We start from the raw sequence: 19,199 nt of genomic DNA, 5'->3' as shown, positions 1-19,199 counted from the left end.
TGGTGGCAACATCATGTTGTGGGGTTGTTTTGCTGCACTTCACAAAATAGATGGCATCATCAGGAAAGAATATTATGTGGCAATGCTGAAGTAACATCTCAAGACATCAGCCAGGAACTTGAAGCTTGGGCGGAAATGGGTCGTCCAAATAGACAATGACCTAGAGCATACTGCCAGTTTGGTGGCTTAAGGATAACAAAGTCAATGTTTTGGAGTGGCCATCACAAAGACCTGATCTCAATCATATTCAGAATTTATGGGCAAAGCTGAAAAGGCCAAAGCGAGCAAGACAACCTACAAACATGGCTCAGTTATACCAGTTCTGCCAGGAGGAATGGGCCAAATTGCTATCAACTATTGTAAGATTGTGGAAGGAGATCCAAAACGTTTCCCCCAAGTCATCCAGTGTAAGGGCAATCCCACCAATTCTAATGAAATGTATGTAAACCTTTGACTTACAGAAAGTAATAATTCCTTAAAACATTCTCTCTTTCTCTCATTATTCTGGCATTTGGTAAATATATATCATTTTGGTTCCTAATTGACCTAAAACCGGAAAGGATTATTCTGACTTCATATCAGATAGTGAAAAAAACATGCAGATGTGTCTTTTTAGATAGTGTATGTACACTTCTGGTTTTAACTATATATACTGCTCAAAAAAATAAAGGGAACACCAAAAAATGCAAAATCCTTGTTTAAGTGTTCACTTTATTGTTTTGAGCAGTATATATAAGTTTACACTTAGAAACGCATAGACACAATAAACTACTTGGATTATACAAACCCTACTGGGTGAGCACTCAGTGAGTTCAGCAATACTGCTTTCTTCACAGATGAGACTCTATTTGCGCTTGTGTTTTTTTTACTGTCTTCCCTTGCCTACAGTAAAGCATGGTGGTGGGAGTGTCATGGTTGGGGCTGCTGAGTGCTGCCGACTGTGGGGAGCTACAGTTCATTGAGCAAATCATGAATGCCAACATGTACTGAGAGATACTGAAGCAGAGCATGATCCCCTCCCTTCGGAAAATGGGCCGCAGGGCAGTATTCCAACATGGTAATGACCCCAAACACACCTCCAAGACGACCACTGCCTTGCTAAAGTAACTGTGGGTAAAGGTGCTGGAACAGGCCAAGCATGTCTCCAGACATAAAACCTATTGAGCATCTGTGCGGCATCTGTGCGGCATCCGCAATCAGAAGGTGGAGGAGCACAAGGTCTCTAACATCCACCAGCTCCGTGATTTTGTCATAAGGAATATACAGAGCACCTCATTCACATTACACGCTTCTTACATACTATATATACATTACATATGGAGGATATACAGCAGCTCATACACATTACAGTCATATACTATTTACGGAAAATACTGTATATAGCACCTATTATATTATACAGCACCTATACCTATTATACATTGCCCAGTTATTATATACTATATACACTACATATGGAGAATATACAGCACCTGATACACATTACACAATCATTATATACTATATACACTACATATGGAGAATATACAGCAGCTCATACACATTACACAGTCATTATATACTATATACACTACATATAGAGAATATACAGCACCTGATACACATTACACAATCATTATATACTATATACACTACATATGGAGAATATACAGCACCTGATACACATTACACAGTCATTATATACTATATTCACTACATATGGAGAATATACAGCACCTCATACACATTACACAGTCATTATATACTATATACACTACATATGGAGAATATACAGCACCTGATACACATTACACAGTCATTATATACTATATACACTACATATGGAGAATATACAGCACCTCATACACATTACACAGTCATTATATACTATATACACTACATATGGAGAATATACAGCACCTCATACACATTACACAGCCATTATATACTATATACACTACATATGTAGAATTACACAGTCATTATATACTATATACACTACATATGGAGGATATACAGCCCCTCATACACATTACACAGCCATTATATACTATATACACTACATATGGAGAATATACAGCAGCTCATACACATTACACAGTCATTATATACTATATACACTACATATGGAGAATATACAGCAGCTCATACACACACAGTCATTATATACTATATACACTACAATGGAGAATATACAGCACCTCATACACATTACACAGTCATTATATACTATATACACTACATATGGAGAATATACAGCAGCTCATACACATTACACAGTCATTATATACTATATACACTACAATGGAGAATATACAGCACCTCATACACATTACACAGCCATTATATACTATATACACTACATATGGAGAATATACAGCAGCTCATACACATTACACAGTCATTATATACTATATACACTACAATGGAGAATATACAGCACCTCATACACATTACACAGCCATTATATACTATATACACTACATATGGAGAATATACAGCACCTCATACACATTACACAGCCATTATATACTATATACACTACATATGGAGGATATACAGCCCCTCATACACATTACACAGCCATTATATACTATATACACTACATATGGAGAATATACAGCAGCTCATACACATTACACAGTCGTTATATACTATATACACTACATATGGAGAATATACAGCAGCTCATACACATTACACAGTCATTATATACTATATACACTACATATGGAGAATATACAGCAGCTCATACACATTACACAGTCATTATATACTATATACACTACATATGGAGAATATACAGCAGCTCATACACACACAGTCATTATATACTATATACACTACAATGGAGAATATACAGCACCTCATACACATTACACAGTCATTATATACTATATACACTACAATGGAGAATATACAGCACCTCATACACATTACACAGCCATTATATACTATATACACTACATATGGAGAATATACAGCAGCTCATACACATTACACAGTCATTATATACTATATACACTACAATGGAGAATATACAGCACCTCATACACATTACACAGCCATTATATACTATATACACTACATATGGAGAATATACAGCACCTCATACACATTACACAGCCATTATATACTATATACACTACATATGGAGAATATACAGCAGCTCATACACATTACACAGTCATTACATACTATATACACTACATATGGAGAATATACAGCAGCTCATACACATTACACAGTCATTATATACTATATACACTACAATGGAGAATATACAGCACCTCATACACATTACACAGCCATTATATACTATATACACTACATATGGAGAATATACAGCAGCTCATACACATTACACAGTCATTATATACTATATACACTACAATGGAGAATATACAGCACCTCATACACATTACACAGTCATTATATACTATATACACTACAATGGAGAATATACAGCACCTCATACACATTACACAGCCATTATATACTATATACACTACATATGGAGAATATACAGCAGCTCATACACATTACACAGTCATTATATACTATATACACTACAATGGAGAATATACAGCACCTCATACACATTACACAGTCATTTTATACTATATACACTACATATGGAGAATATACGAATATACAGCACCTCATACACATTACACAGCCATTATATACTATATACACTACATATGGAGAATATACAGCACCTCATACACATTACACAGCCATTATATACACTACATATGGAGAATATACAGCACCTCATACACATTACACAGCCATTATATACTATATATATGGAGAATATACAGCAGCTCATACACATTACACAGCCATTATATACTATATATATGGAGAATATACAGCAGCTCATACACATTACACAGCCATTATATATTATATACACTACATATGGAGAATATACAGCACCTCATACACATTACACAGCCATTATATATTATATACACTACATATGGAGAATATACAGCACCTCATACATATTACACAGCCATTATATATTATATACACTACATATGGAGAATATACAGCACCTCATACACATTACACAGCCATTATATACTATATATATGGAGAATATACAGCAGCTCATACACATTACACAGCCATTATATACTATATATATGGAGAATATACAGCAGCTCATACACATTACACAGCCATTACATACTATATATATGGAGAATATACAGTAGCTCATACACATTACACAGCCATTATATACTATATATATGGAGAATATACAGCAGCTCATACACATTACACAGCCATTATATACTATATATATGGAGAATATACAGCACCTCATACACATTACACAGCCATTATATACTATATATATGGAGAATATACAGCACCTCATACACATTACACAGCCATTATATACTATATATATGGAGAATATACAGCAGCTCATACACATTACACAGCCATTATATACTATATATATTGAGAATATACAGCCCCTCATACACATTACACAGTCATTATATACTATATATATGGAGAATATACAGCAGCTCATACACATTACACAGCCATTATATACTATATATATGGAGAATATACAGCAGCTCATACACATTACACAGCCATTATATACTATATATATGGAGAATATACAGCACCTCATACACATTACACAGCCATTATATACTATATATATGGAGAATATACAGCAGCTCATACACATTACACAGCCATTATATACTATATATATTGAGAATATACAGCCCCTCATACACATTACACAGTCATTATATACTATATATATGGAGAATATACAGCACCTCATACACATTACACAGCCATTATATACTATATATATGGAGAATATACAGCACCTCATACACATTACACAGCCATTATATATTATATACACTACATATGGAGAATATACAGCACCTCATACACATTACACAGCCATTATATACTATATATATATGGAGAATATACAGCAACTCACACACATTACACAGCCATTATATACTATATATATGGAGAATATACAGCACCTCATACACATTACACAGCCATTATATACTATATATATGGAGAATATACAGCACCTCATACACATTACACAGCCATTATATACTATATATATGGAGAATATACAGCACCTCATACACATTACACAGCCATTATATACTATATATATGGAGAATATACAGCACCTCATACACATTACACAGCCATTATATACTATATATATGGAGAATATACAGCAGCTCATACACATTACACAGCCATTATATACTATATATATGGAGAATATACAGCACCTCATACACATTACACAGCCATTATATGCTATATATATGGAGAATATACAGCAGCTCATACACATTACACAGCCATTATATACTATATATATGGAGAATATACAGCACCTCATACACATTACACAGCTATTATATACTATATATATGGAGAATATACAGCACCTCATACACATTACACAGCCATTATATACTATATATATGGAGAATATATAGCACCTCATACACATTACACAGTCATTATATACTATATATATGGAGAATATACAGCACCTCATACACATTACACAGCCATTATATACTATATATATGGAGAATATACAGCAGCTCATACACATTACACAGCCATTATATACTATATATATGGAGAATATACAGTAGCTCATACACATTACACAGCCATTATATACTATATATATGGAGAATATACAGCAGCTCATACACATTACACAGCCATTATATACTATATATATGGAGAATATACAGTAGCTCATACACATTACACAGCCATTATATACTATATATATGGAGAATATACAGCACCTCATACACATTACACAGCCATTATATACTATATATATGGAGAATATACAGCACCTCATACACATTACACAGCCATTATATACTATATATATGGAGAATATACAGCACCTCATACACATTACACAGCCATTATATATTATATACTGTCACGCTCTCCGGGTCCCCTGCTCTGCTCCCCGGCTCACCTGCCACGCTCCCCGGCTTCCCTGCTTCGCTCCCCGACTCCTCTGTCAGGCGTCCCCCGCTCCACGGTCTCCAGCCTCCATCACCTGCGGTCCCCAGGCGGCCCGGTCCTCGCTCCCGGCGCCCGTCAGCAGCTCTGCTCCAGGCCGGCTCCCCTGCTTCCTATACACCGCTCCCTGCCCTGGCTTCTGGCACCCGGGCCTCGCGCATGCGCATTAGGGCGCGCGCGCGGTCATTGACCCTCTCTTAAAGGGCCAGCGTCCACTGACAGGAAATTGAACACACAGGTACAGGGTATAAACCCCGAACGCTGACTATCTGCCATCCCGTCAGTCCGTACCATCTCTGATCCCTGTGGTGATCCGTCCTCTCGCTCCATCGGTTCCGGACTCTGCCTGACAACATCTCGGCCTCCGAACCTGAGCTCCGTCACCCGGACTACCATCAGTGACTCCGTGGTCCCAGGGACTTCTCCATTCCACTCTTTTGCACGGACTGTCCTGCCACCCGTAGTGCTCCGGCTACCGGACCCCTTGCCTTCATTAAGGTGTTCGGCCCAGTGGATCCACCTCCTGGGTCTGCCCGTCCACCTGGCCCTAACAGTAAGAACAGGCCATGGATCCCGCCCAAGCACTAACGGCCTTGCAGGAAGAACTCACACGCCAGCGTGAGACCCAGACCCGCATGCTGAACTTCATGTCTTCTGTGGACGCCCGCCTGAACACGCTGCAAGCGTCGGTCACATCTTCGGCATCTCGAGCTTCCACTGTACAATCCACGGCCACAGCTCCCGTGGCAGCCTCCTCGGATGCTTCCAGACTTCGTTTGGCCTCACCACCCCGGTACGCCGGAGATCCCAAGACCTTCAGGGGATTCATCAATCAATGCTCTCTCCATTTCAAGCTGCTGCCGCACTTGTTTGCCTCCGATCAAGCCAAGGTCGCGTTCATGATGTCCCATCTAGAGGGTGAGGCACTGGCCTGGATGAACCCCTTGTGGGAGAAGGAGGATCCGGTGACCACCAACATCCAGGAGTTCCTGCAGGCATTTCGTGGCACCTTTGACGAGCACGGACGCGCCTCCGCGTCTGCCTCATCTCTCCTCCGGCTACGTCAGGGGACTCTGACGGTGGGCCAATATGCCATCCGTTTTCGCACCTTGGCTTCGGAACTCGGGTGGAACAATGAGGCTCTAACCGCCACCTTCTGGGAAGGCCTCTCGGGTCGTATCAAAGATGAGCTGGCTGGTCGTGACGTGCCATCCACCCTGGATGCCCTGATTGCCCTAGCGACTCGAGTGGATCTCCGCTTTCAGGAACGATCCAAAGAGGTGTCCCGTGAGAGACGGCCGATACGGCATTCCTCTCCTCCGCAGAAGCCCGCCGTACTTCATTCAACGTCATCTGGTGTCTCCGTCCACGAGCCCATGCAGATCGACCGTTTGCGGCAGTCTGAACAACGCCGAGCAGAACGGCTCGCCAAGGGCCTCTGCTTCTACTGCGGAGAGGGCACACACCTTCTACGCTCCTGTCCAGAGAGGCCGGGAAACTCCAAAGCCTAGGCTTGGTAGGAGAGGCCACCCTAGGTGCTGGGATTCTCTCAGACCCGGTTACGTGGACTGTTCAAGTGACAACGGGAGAGACGCGATTCACGGCCGAGGCGTACCTCGATTCCGGGGCAGCAGGCAATTTCATCCAGCAGGCCACGGTGGACAAGTACCAGGTGCCTGTTACTCCACTCGACAAACCCCTCGTGATTGCCTCTGTGGATGGGAGACCCCTCTCTGACACCATCTCGTGGATCACCAAGCCGGTGGAACTGCGTATCGATGCCCTGCACACCGAGAACATCGCTCTCTATGTCCTCCCACACATGTCTCATCAAATCTTGCTGGGACTCCCCTGGTTACGGACACACGAACCGTCAGTCAGCTGGGGTACTGGTGAAATCACCCGATGGGGCTCCTCTTGCCACGAGAACTGTCTGAAGACTATTCAACCCATCCGACGACCTCCGGTTCCAGAGTCTCTACCGGGACTGCCCTCGGCCTATTGGTCCTTCGCGGACGTCTTTGATAAAAAGGAGTCAGAGGTACTGCCTGTGACGACATGGACTCTCATGGGTTAACGTTTCTTAAAATCCAGCCAGACAGCATGATATTGTCTATAGATGGGGGAGAAGTCCCTCATTGTTTTTACAAGACTCTTGTTGACTCAATGTAATTGTGTTGGCCACTGAAAGCTAGACTATTGTTCTCCAGACATTTCCAGTAACCATTGTATTGTAGTTGTGTATTGATAATGTAATTACCTTAGTAGCCATTGTCTAGTCAGTGGCTCCCAGTTTACATGTACACCCTCAGCCTTTCTAAGCACATCATTTAAATGAACATTGTCCATGCAGCTTGAAATTCCTCCAATGGGAGAAGCAATCTTGTCCAACCAATCGATGAGGACGCAGTGTATCCAAGGGGAAGGTTGTGGCTATAAAAAGGACTTCTTTAAGCCACCAGTGGTTGTTGATGGTTGATGGATTCAGTCTAAGCTCTTTGGAGCTGACTGGAGGATCAGGACATCTTATGGCTTCAATCTAGGGACTCCGGATCCGGTTGGAGACCATATCCATAGCCTAGGGATTTCGACTCCGGCTGCCAGGATTGTAACATCAAACCAGGACTACCTAAGGAGGATACGCAGGTTGGGACAGTTCAGTCACCTGTTACAGACTTTGTAGACCTCAGACAGCTTGGAACCTGTGAGGCATGGACATTCTAAATCCCTGGTGAGCCAGCGGAAGGGTGAGACTCTGTTGCCTGTTACATTTGTGTGTTTTGCTGGTTATGCGTTATGTGTCGTTAATTGTTTGGGGATCCAATAAAGTCTAATTATTGTGGTTCCCTCACCCTGTGTTGTCTGAGTAGTGTTACGCCCACGGTTAGGGAGGCCGGCGTTCAGTTGGGATGAGCCCTGAGCCACGCTGTCTTTCTAAAGGCGGCGGGTTTTAGTGGACGAGAGCGCCCACTGAGCCCCGTGTCTCCACAATTGGTGGCAGCAGTGGGATACTACTCAGCCTGGTTTACCCAGGGGAGCTGCAGTGGACTGGTGTTTTCGGACACCGTCCAGGGCTCAACAACCAGGGAGGCACATAAGCATACCCAGCAGGCCATAGGGGAGGCATTCAGGTTTCGGACGCTGCCATGTCCAACCCCACCAGCTCAGCCATGGGACAAGGACCAGAGAGGAGTTACGACCGCAGCAGTAAATGGATGCTACAGGATCTGTGCCAGATGCGAAAGATTGACTACAGGAACACTGACACTCGGTCAGACTTGATCCGGAAATTAGTCCATTGGGATGCCCAGAATGATGCAGAGGACGATGAGGATCCCGCCGATATTGACCCGGAGGATTTAAACTATGTGCCACATCATGGATCTAGTGACAATCGGAAATCAACTTTGTCCAAAATGGCCCAAGCCACAGCATTGTTGGATGCATTGGGGCCTAGATCCTCAAGAGAAGAGAGGGCTTGGGTTATGGAATATGTTTATGGGATTCCAGCTGCCGTACTGCTAGCACTAGCCGGTCGAGAAGGATGGTCCCGCTACCCAGCAGAAGCTGCACCAAAACAAAGAGGCCGCATGCTTGGAGCCCATCTGCCAGTCCAAACAGTCAACATATGCCGAGATGAACCAACGAGACCTGAGGAATGCTACTCCCAAGAAACACCAATAGCTGAGGAAGTGGTTTATCCAGTCCACACTCTACGGCAGGTCGGACAACGTACACCAGCCAACCTCCATCCCCACATCCAGATGGTCAAGATCGGTGATATACAGGCTCAGGGACTTCGAGACATTGGATCTTCCATCACTCTGGTAAGCCCAGTTATTGTTTCCCCAGAAGACCCTGTACTGGATTCCCAATTATCCATCTCCCTGGCTGAGGGCCAGCGCTCAGACATTCCTCTGGCATGTGTGCAGTTGGACCTAAGGACTGACCAGGGAGAGGTCGAGGTGGAGATTGTGAACAGCCTCCCCATACCTGTCATTGTGGAGACTGACCAGAGCAAGGCTGATGTGGAGCTTATGGACACCGTCCCCACACCAGTTATTTCGGGAAAGGACCAGGGAGAGGTTGATGTGAGACTTGTGAACAGCCTCCCCACACCTGTCATTGTGGAGACTGACCAGACCAAGGCTGATGTGGAGCTTATGGACACCGTCCCCACACCAGTTATTTCGGGAAAGGACCAGGGAGAGGTTGATGTGAGACTTGTGAACAGCCTCCCCACACCTGTCATTGTGGAGACTGACCAGACCAAGGCTGATGTGGAGCTTATGGACACCGTCCCCACACCAGTTATTTCGGGAAAGGACCAGGGAGAGGTTGATGTGAGACTTGTGAACAGCCTCCCCACACCTGTCATTGTGGAGACTAATCAGAGCAAGGCTGATGTGGAGCTTATGGACACCGTCCCCACACCAGTTACTTTGGGGTCTGACCAGGAAGAGGTCCATATGGAGTTTATGGACAGCCTCCCAACACCTGTTGTTTCGGGGTCTAGCCAGGAGGAAGTTGAAGTGGGGTTCATAGATGGCCCCACCAAGCCTGATGTTTCGGATACCACTCAAAGGGAAGTGAAAGTGGGGCTTGTGAATTACCTGCTCACACCAGTCATTTTGGAGAATGACCTAGGACAAGGGCTATCCAGTCAGTTTGAAGCAGCCACCACCCACCTCCAAGCCAAGCAGGACCCTGATGTGGATTTTTCTAACATCTTTTCCAGGGATGGTTTACATTCCCGGTCTCCAACATCCACTTCTGAGCCAAGAACCGTGAGTAAGCCTAACCACACTGTGGCTATTGACTGGGGGAGGATTGATAGTGGGAGATTTGTGCAGGCCCAACTCATGGACCCCACCTTAGTGCTTGTCCACAATATGGCTGCTCAACTTGGGGGAGGTAATCAGGGGGAGGTGTATAGATGCAAGCCTCTGTTGCTGACCTCACCATTAAAAAGGACAATGCCGTCAAGAGGAGAAGGATGATCGGAAGCCTATCATGTCTGGCTAATATTAAGAAGGGGGAGGAATGTGACGACATGGACTCTCATGGGTTAACGTTTCTTAAAATCCAGCCAGACAGCATGATAGATTGTCTATAGATGGGGGAGAAGTCCCTCATTGTTTTTACAAGACTCTTGTTGACTCAATGTAATTGTGTTGGCCACTGAAAGCTAGACTATTGTTCTCCAGACATTTCCAGTAACCATTGTATTGTAGTTGTGTATTGATAATGTAATTACCTTAGTAGCCATTGTCTAGTCAGTGGCTCCCAGTTTACATGTACACCCTCAGCCTTTCTAAGCACATCATTTAAATGAACATTGTCCATGCAGCTTGAAATTCCTCCAATGGGAGAAGCAATCTTGTCCAACCAATCGATGAGGACGCAGTGTATCCAAGGGGAAGGTTGTGGCTATAAAAAGGACTTCTTTAAGCCACCAGTGGTTGTTGATGGTTGATGGATTCAGTCTAAGCTCTTTGGAGCTGACTGGAGGATCAGGACATCTTATGGCTTCAATCTAGGGACTCCGGATCCGGTTGGAGACCATATCCACAGCCTAGGGATTTCGACTCCGGCTGCCAGGATTGTAACATCAAACCAGGACTACCTAAGGAGGACACGCAGGTTGGGACAGTTCAGTCACCTGTTACAGACTTTGTAGACCTCAGACAGCTTGGAACCTGTGAGGCATGGACATTCTAAATCCCTGGTGAGCCAGCGGAAGGGTGAGACTCTGTTGCCTGTTACATTTGTGTGTTTTGCTGGTTATGCGTTATGTGCCGTTAATTGTTTGGGGATCCAATAAAGTCTAATTATTGTGGTTCCCTCACCCTGTGTTGTCTGAGTAGTGTTACGCCCACGGTTAGGGAGGCCGGCGTTCAGTTGGGATGAGCCCTGAGCCACGCTGTCTTTCTAAAGGCGGCGGGTTTTAGTGGACGAGAGCGCCCACTGAGCCCCGTGTCTCCACACTGCCGCCACATCGTCCTTACGATTGTGCCATCGACCTGCTCCCGGGAACTACACCACCTCGAGGACGGATATATCCGCTGTCTCCTGCCGAAACAAGGGCCATGTCTACCTACATCACAGAGAACCTGGCAAGGGGATTCATTCGGAGATCCTCCTCTCCTGCTGGAGCAGGCTTCTTCTTCGTTAAGAAGAAAGAGGGCGACCTACGCCCATGCATTGACTACCGGGGATTGAACCAAATCACCGTGAAAAATAAATACCCCCTGCCGCTCATCCCCGAATTGTTTGATCGGCTTAGAGGAGCTTGTGTGTTTACCAAGTTGGATCTTCGGGGTGCCTACAACCTGGTCCGCATCTGCTCTGGGGACGAATGGAAGACCGCGTTCAATACTTGCGATGGGCACTATGAATACTGTGTGATGCCCTTCGGCCTGTGTAACGCACCAGCAGTCTTTCAAGAATTGGTGAACGACGTGTTCCGGGACCTTCTCTACATCTGTGTGGTGGTGTATCTTGATGACATCCTGGTCTTTTCTCCGGACCTCCAGACCCACAGAGAGAACGTGCAGCTGGTACTACAAAGACTGAGAGAGAATCGTCTGTACGCCAAGTACGAGAAGTGTGTCTTCGAGCAGTCTTCTCTTCCCTTCCTGGGTTACGTAATCTCCGATACCGGCCTGCAGATGGATCCGGAGAAGGTCTCTTCCATTCTCAACTGGCCCCCTCCTTCTGGACTGAAGGCAATCCAACGCTTTCTGGGATTCGCAAACTATTACCGTCAGTTCATCCCTCACTTCTCTGCTCTGACTGCACCTCTCTCCGCCTTGACCAAGAAGAGGGCTAATCCAAAGGACTGGTCACCTGCGGCCGACGCCGCGTTTGGCTCTCTGAAGCGGGCATTTGCTTCCTCCCCTGTGCTCCACCGTCCGGAGTTAAATCGACAGTTCACCTTGGAGGTGGATGCCTCCTCCTCGGGAGCCGGAGCAGTGCTCATGCAGAAGTCCTCCTCCGGGAAGATGGTTACTTGCGGTTTCTTCTCCAAGAGCTTCTCAGCGCCTGAACGCAACTACACCATCGGTGACCGAGAGCTATTGGCAGTCAAACTGGCTCTGGAGGAATGGCGCTACCTTCTGGAGGGAGCAGTGTACCCCGTGATCATTTACACGGACCACAAGAACCTGGAATACCTGCGGTCCGCTCAGCGACTGAATCCACGGCAAGCCAGGTGGTCCTTGTTCTTTGCCAGGTTCGATTTCCAGCTCCATTTCCGACCTGCGGACAAGAATGTACGCGCAGATGCCTTGTCCAGGTCATTCATGCCCATGGAGCAGGAGGAGGAGACATCCCAGCCCATCATCTGCCCTAGTAAAATCGTTCCGGTGGCCCCTGTCACCCTGGCCCAGATACCGCCCGGGAAGACCTATGTCTCTGAGACCGACAGGCAAAAAGTGTTGCACTGGGGCCATGCCTCGAAAACAGCCGGCCATGCTGGTCAGAAGAGAACATGGAGTACGATTGTACGTCATTACTGGTGGCCATCCCTTCGCACGGACGTCGCTTCTTTTGTCTCAGCCTGCTCCTCTTGTGCCAGGAACAAGATGCCCAAACACCTGCCATATGGCCGTCTTCTGCCTCTGCCTATACCCTCAGTTCCGTGGCAACACATTGCAATGGACTTCATTACGGACTTGCCCCTGTCCTCCGGACACACAGTCATATGGGTCGTGGTGGATCGGTTCTCCAAAATGGCTCATTTCGTCCCTATGGCTGGACTACCCTCAGCTCAGGAACTCGCTGACGCCTACATACAGCACATCTTCTGGTTGCATGGCTTTCCATCACACATCGTGTCTGATAGAGGAACTCAGTTCACCTCCCGCTTCTGGAGGGCTCTCTGCAAACATCTGGGAGTGACTCTGGACTTTTCTTCAGCCTACCATCCTCAGTCGAATGGCCAAGTGGAACGAGTCAATCAGATCTTGACCTCCTTCTTACGTCACTACGTCAACGCCCATCATGACGACTGGTCCACGCCTCTTCCTTGGGCTGAATTCTCCCATAACCACCATGTCAGTGAGTCCTCCTCCAGCTCTCCCTTCCATGTCGTTTACGGACTTCAGCCTTCCGTCCCATTACCTGTATCCTCTTCCTCGGATGTCCCTGCTGCTGATGCTGTAGCCCGTGACTTTGCAACAATTTGGGACTCTGTCAAGGCGTCCCTTGGACGTGCTTCCCTGCGGATGAAGAGACACGCAGACAAGAGGCGTTTGGATCCTCCGTGTTTCTCTCCAGGAGATCTCGTCTGGCTTGCTTCCAAGTACGTCCGATTGAAGATACCTTCATACAAGCTGGGTCCTCGCTACATCGGGCCGTTTAAAGTCCTCTGCAGAATAAATGAGGTCTCCTACAAGCTGCAGCTCCCGGCCACGATGAGGATACCCAACTCCTTCCACGTCCTTGGTCCCTTCTCCGCTGCTGCCAGTTCGGCTCCTCCTCCTATCGCTGATGATGACATCTATGCGGTAAGGGATATTGTGGCCATGAAAACTGTACGGGGCCGACAGTTCTTCCTGGTGGACTGGGCAGGGTATGGTCCTGAGGATAGGTCCTGGGAACCCCGGGAGAATGTGGGTACTCCCCTGATACGTGCCTTCCTGTCCCGGTTGCGGGGAGGGGGGCGTGGGGGGGGGTACTGTCACGATCTCCGGGTCCCCTGCTCTGCTCCCCGGCTCACCTGCCACGCTCCCCGGCTTCCCTGCTTCGCTCCCCGGCTCCTCTGTCAGGCGTCCCCCGCTCCACGGTCTCCAGCCTCCATCACCTGCGGTCCCCAGGCGGCCCGGTCCCCGCTCCCGGCGCCCGTCGGCAGCTCTGCTCCAGGCCAGCTCCCCTGCTTCCTATACACCGCTCCCTGCCCTGGCTTCTGGCACCCGGGCCTCGCGCATGCGCATTAGGGCGCGCGCGCGGTCATTGACCCTCTCTTAAAGGGCCAGCGTCCACTGACAGGAAATTGAACACACAGGTACAGGGTATAAAGGGGTTTAATGTCCAAGTGGGCGGGGCCTGTTCTTCGTGTTTCCTAAGCTAGGAGTCAGGTCTCCCTGTGTCTCTGTGATATACTCACCTATCTCTCTTCTAGAGCCGCTCCTGTCTCGCCATCCGGTCCTGCCAATTCCCGAACCCCGAACGCTGACTATCTGCCATCCCGTCAGTCCGTACCATCTCTGATCCCTGTAGTGATTCGTCCTCTCGCTCCATCGGTTCCGGACTCTGCCTGACAACATCTCGGCCTCCGAACCTGAGCTCCGTCACCCGGACTACCATCAGTGACTCCGTGGTCCCAGGGACTTCTCCATTCTACTCTTTTGCACGGACTGTCCTGCCACCCGTAGTGCTCCGGCTACCGGACCCCTTGCCTTAATTAAGGTGTTCGGCCCAGTGGATCCACCTCCTGGGTCTGCCCGTCCACCTGGCCCTAACATATACACTACATTTGGAGAATATACAGCACCTCATACACATTACACAGCCATTATATACTATATATATGGAGAATATACACCACCTCATACACATTACACAGCCATTATATACTATATATATGGAGAATATACAGCACCTCATACACATTACACAGCCATTATATACTATATATATGGAGAATATACAGCACCTCATACACATTACACAGCCATTATATACTATATATATGGAGAATATACAGCAGCTCATACACATTACACAGCCATTATATACTATATATATGGAGAATATACAGCAGCTCATACACATTACACAGCCATTATATACTATATATATGGAGAATATACAGTAGCTCATACACATTACACAGCCATTATATGCTATATATATGGAGAATATACAGCACCTCATACACATTACACAGCCATTATATATTATATACACTACATATGGAGAATATACAGCACCTCATACACATTACACAGCCATTATATACTATATATATGGAGAATATACAGCACCTCATACACATTACACAGCCATTATATACTATATATATGGAGAATATACAGCACCTCATACACATTACACAGCCATTATATACTATATATATGGAGAATATACAGCACCTCATACACATTACACAGCCATTATATACTATATATATGGAGAATATACAGCACCTCATACACATTACACAGCCATTATATACTATATATATGGAGAATATACAGCACCTCATACACATTACACAGCCATTATATACTATATATATGGAGAATATACAGCAGCTCATACACATTACACAGCCATTATATACTATATATATGGAGAATATACAGCAGCTCATACACATTACACAGCCATTATATACTATATATATGGAGAATATACAGCAGCTCATACACATTACACAGCCATTATATACTATATATATGGAGAATATACAGCAGCTCATTCACATTACACAGCCATTATATACTATATATATATGGAGAATATATAGCACCTCATACACATTACACAGTCATTATATACTATATATATGGAGAATATACAGCACCTCATACACATTACACAGCCATTATATACTATATATATGGAGAATATACAGCCCCTCATACACATTACACAGCCATTATATACTATATATATGGAGAATATACAGCAGCTCATACACATTACACAGCCATTATATGCTATATACACTACATATGGAGAATATACAGCAGCTCATACACATTACACAGTCATTATATACTATATACACTACAATGGAGAATATACAGCACCTCATACACATAACACAGCCATTATATGCTATATACACTACATATGGAGAATATACAGCAGCTCATACACATTACACAGCCATTATATGCTATATACACTACATATGGAGAATATACAGCAGCTCATACACATTACACAGCCATTATATGCTATATACACTACATATGGAGAATATACAGCAGCTCATACACATTACACAGCCATTATATGCTATATACACTACATATGGAGAATATACAGCACCTCATACACATTACACAGCCATTATATACTATATACACTACATATGGAGAATATACAGCACCTCATACACATTACACAGTCATTATATACTATATATATGGAGAATATACAGCACCTCATACACATTACACAGCCATTATATACTATATATATGGAGAATATACAGCAGCTCATACACATTACACAGCCATTATATACTATATATATGGAGAATATACAGCAGCTCATACACATTACACAGCCATTATATACTATATATATGGAGAATATACAGCACCTCATACACATTACACAGCCATTATATACTATATATATGGAGAATATACAGCAGCTCATACACATTACACAGCCATTATATACTATATATATGGAGAATATACAGCACCTCATACACATTACACAGCCATTATATACTATATATATGGAGAATATACAGCACCTCATACACATTACACAGCCATTATATATTATATACACTACATATGGAGAATATACAGCACCTCATACACATTACACAGCCATTATATACTATATATATGGAGAATATACAGCACCTCATACACATTACACAGCCATTATATACTATATATATGGAGAATATATAGCACCTCATACACATTACACAGTCATTATATACTATATATATGGAGAATATACAGCACCTCATACACATTACACAGCCATTATATACTATATATATGGAGAATATACAGCCCCTCATACACATTACACAGCCATTATATACTATATATATGGAGAATATACAGCAGCTCATACACATTACACAGCCATTATATACTATATATATGGAGAATATACAGCAGCTCATACACATTACACAGCCATTATATACTATATATATGGAGAATATACAGCAGCTCATACACATTACACAGCCATTATATACTATATATATGGAGAATATACAGCACCTCATACACATTACACAGCCATTATATACTATATATATGGAGAATATACAGCACCTCATACACATTACACAGCCATTATATACTATATATATGGAGAATATACAGTAGCTCATACACATTACACAGCCATTATATACTATATACACTACATATGGAGAATATACAGCACCTCATACACATTACACAGCCATTATATACTATATACACTACATATGGAGAATATACAGCAGCTCATACACATTACACAGCCATTATATACTATATACACTACATATGGAGAATATACAGCAGCTCATACACATTACACAGTCATTATATACTATATACACTACATATGGAGAATATACAGCAGCTCATACACATTACACAGCCATTATATACTATATACACTACATATGGAGAATATACAGCAGCTCATACACATTACACAGCCATTATATACTATATACACTACATATGGAGAATATACAGCAGCTCATACACATTACACAGTCATTATATACTATATACACTACAATGGAGAATATACAGCAGCTCATACACATTACACAGCCATTATATACTATATATATGGAGAATATACAGCACCTCATACACATTACACAGTCATTATATACTATATACACTACATATGGAGAATATACAGCAGCTCATACATATAAATGAACTGTGGAGAGTAATTCCCATACCGCAGGACCTTTTGACGTCAGAGTGTCATGTGACTGGTATTCTCGGCCATTAATTATTATGCTCCCATATACCATCCAGGGCTTGGCTGTGCCAATAGTCTCAGCTGCGGTACACGTACACTGGACTCACAGCTGTGCGCATCCTGCTCCAGCCATAAAGCAGCTCGGCAGACACATACCGCATCATGTGACTGATCACATGACCGATATCACCGCAGGTCCTGTAATCTAACCTCCCCTATCATCATATGTCCATGTAAGCGACGCTGTATCCATGGTAACTGTCAGGGCGATAGTAATGGCAGGTTCCTGAAGTGAATGTATTTCTGAAGTCCCTGAATCACGTTTGCTGATTATCTCCAGCAATTTTGAGGAGTCTCACAAGCAGAATATATTTGCCAACAGGGTTAAGACTAATATGCAGGTTGTATAAGGAGGTTCTGCCCCAGTATTGCAGGGGTTGTACCAAGTTCTGAGTTTATCCGTATCCCGATCTCTGGGACGC

At 44.1% G+C, this 19,199-nt stretch overlaps 1 protein-coding gene across 1 annotated transcript in view; it reads right to left on the bottom strand.

Annotated features, from left to right (window-relative positions):
• The window catches only part of LOC142311123 (uncharacterized), a 105,846-nt gene extending 86,982 nt beyond the window's left edge, over positions 1 to 18,864 (bottom strand). Inside the window, exon 1 of the mRNA XM_075349252.1 lies at positions 18,695 to 18,864. The gene's annotated coding sequence lies outside the window, so the exon portion shown is untranslated. The remainder of the gene's footprint in view (positions 1 to 18,694) is intronic.
• Between the last annotated feature and the right edge of the window lie 335 nt (positions 18,865 to 19,199).

This window comes from Anomaloglossus baeobatrachus, chromosome 5 (genome assembly GCF_048569485.1).
Source record: "Anomaloglossus baeobatrachus isolate aAnoBae1 chromosome 5, aAnoBae1.hap1, whole genome shotgun sequence".
Classification (NCBI taxonomy): Eukaryota; Metazoa; Chordata; class Amphibia; order Anura; family Aromobatidae; genus Anomaloglossus; species Anomaloglossus baeobatrachus.
Note: the sequence above shows the minus strand (reverse complement) of the source record. Positions and strands in the feature narration are given on the sequence as shown.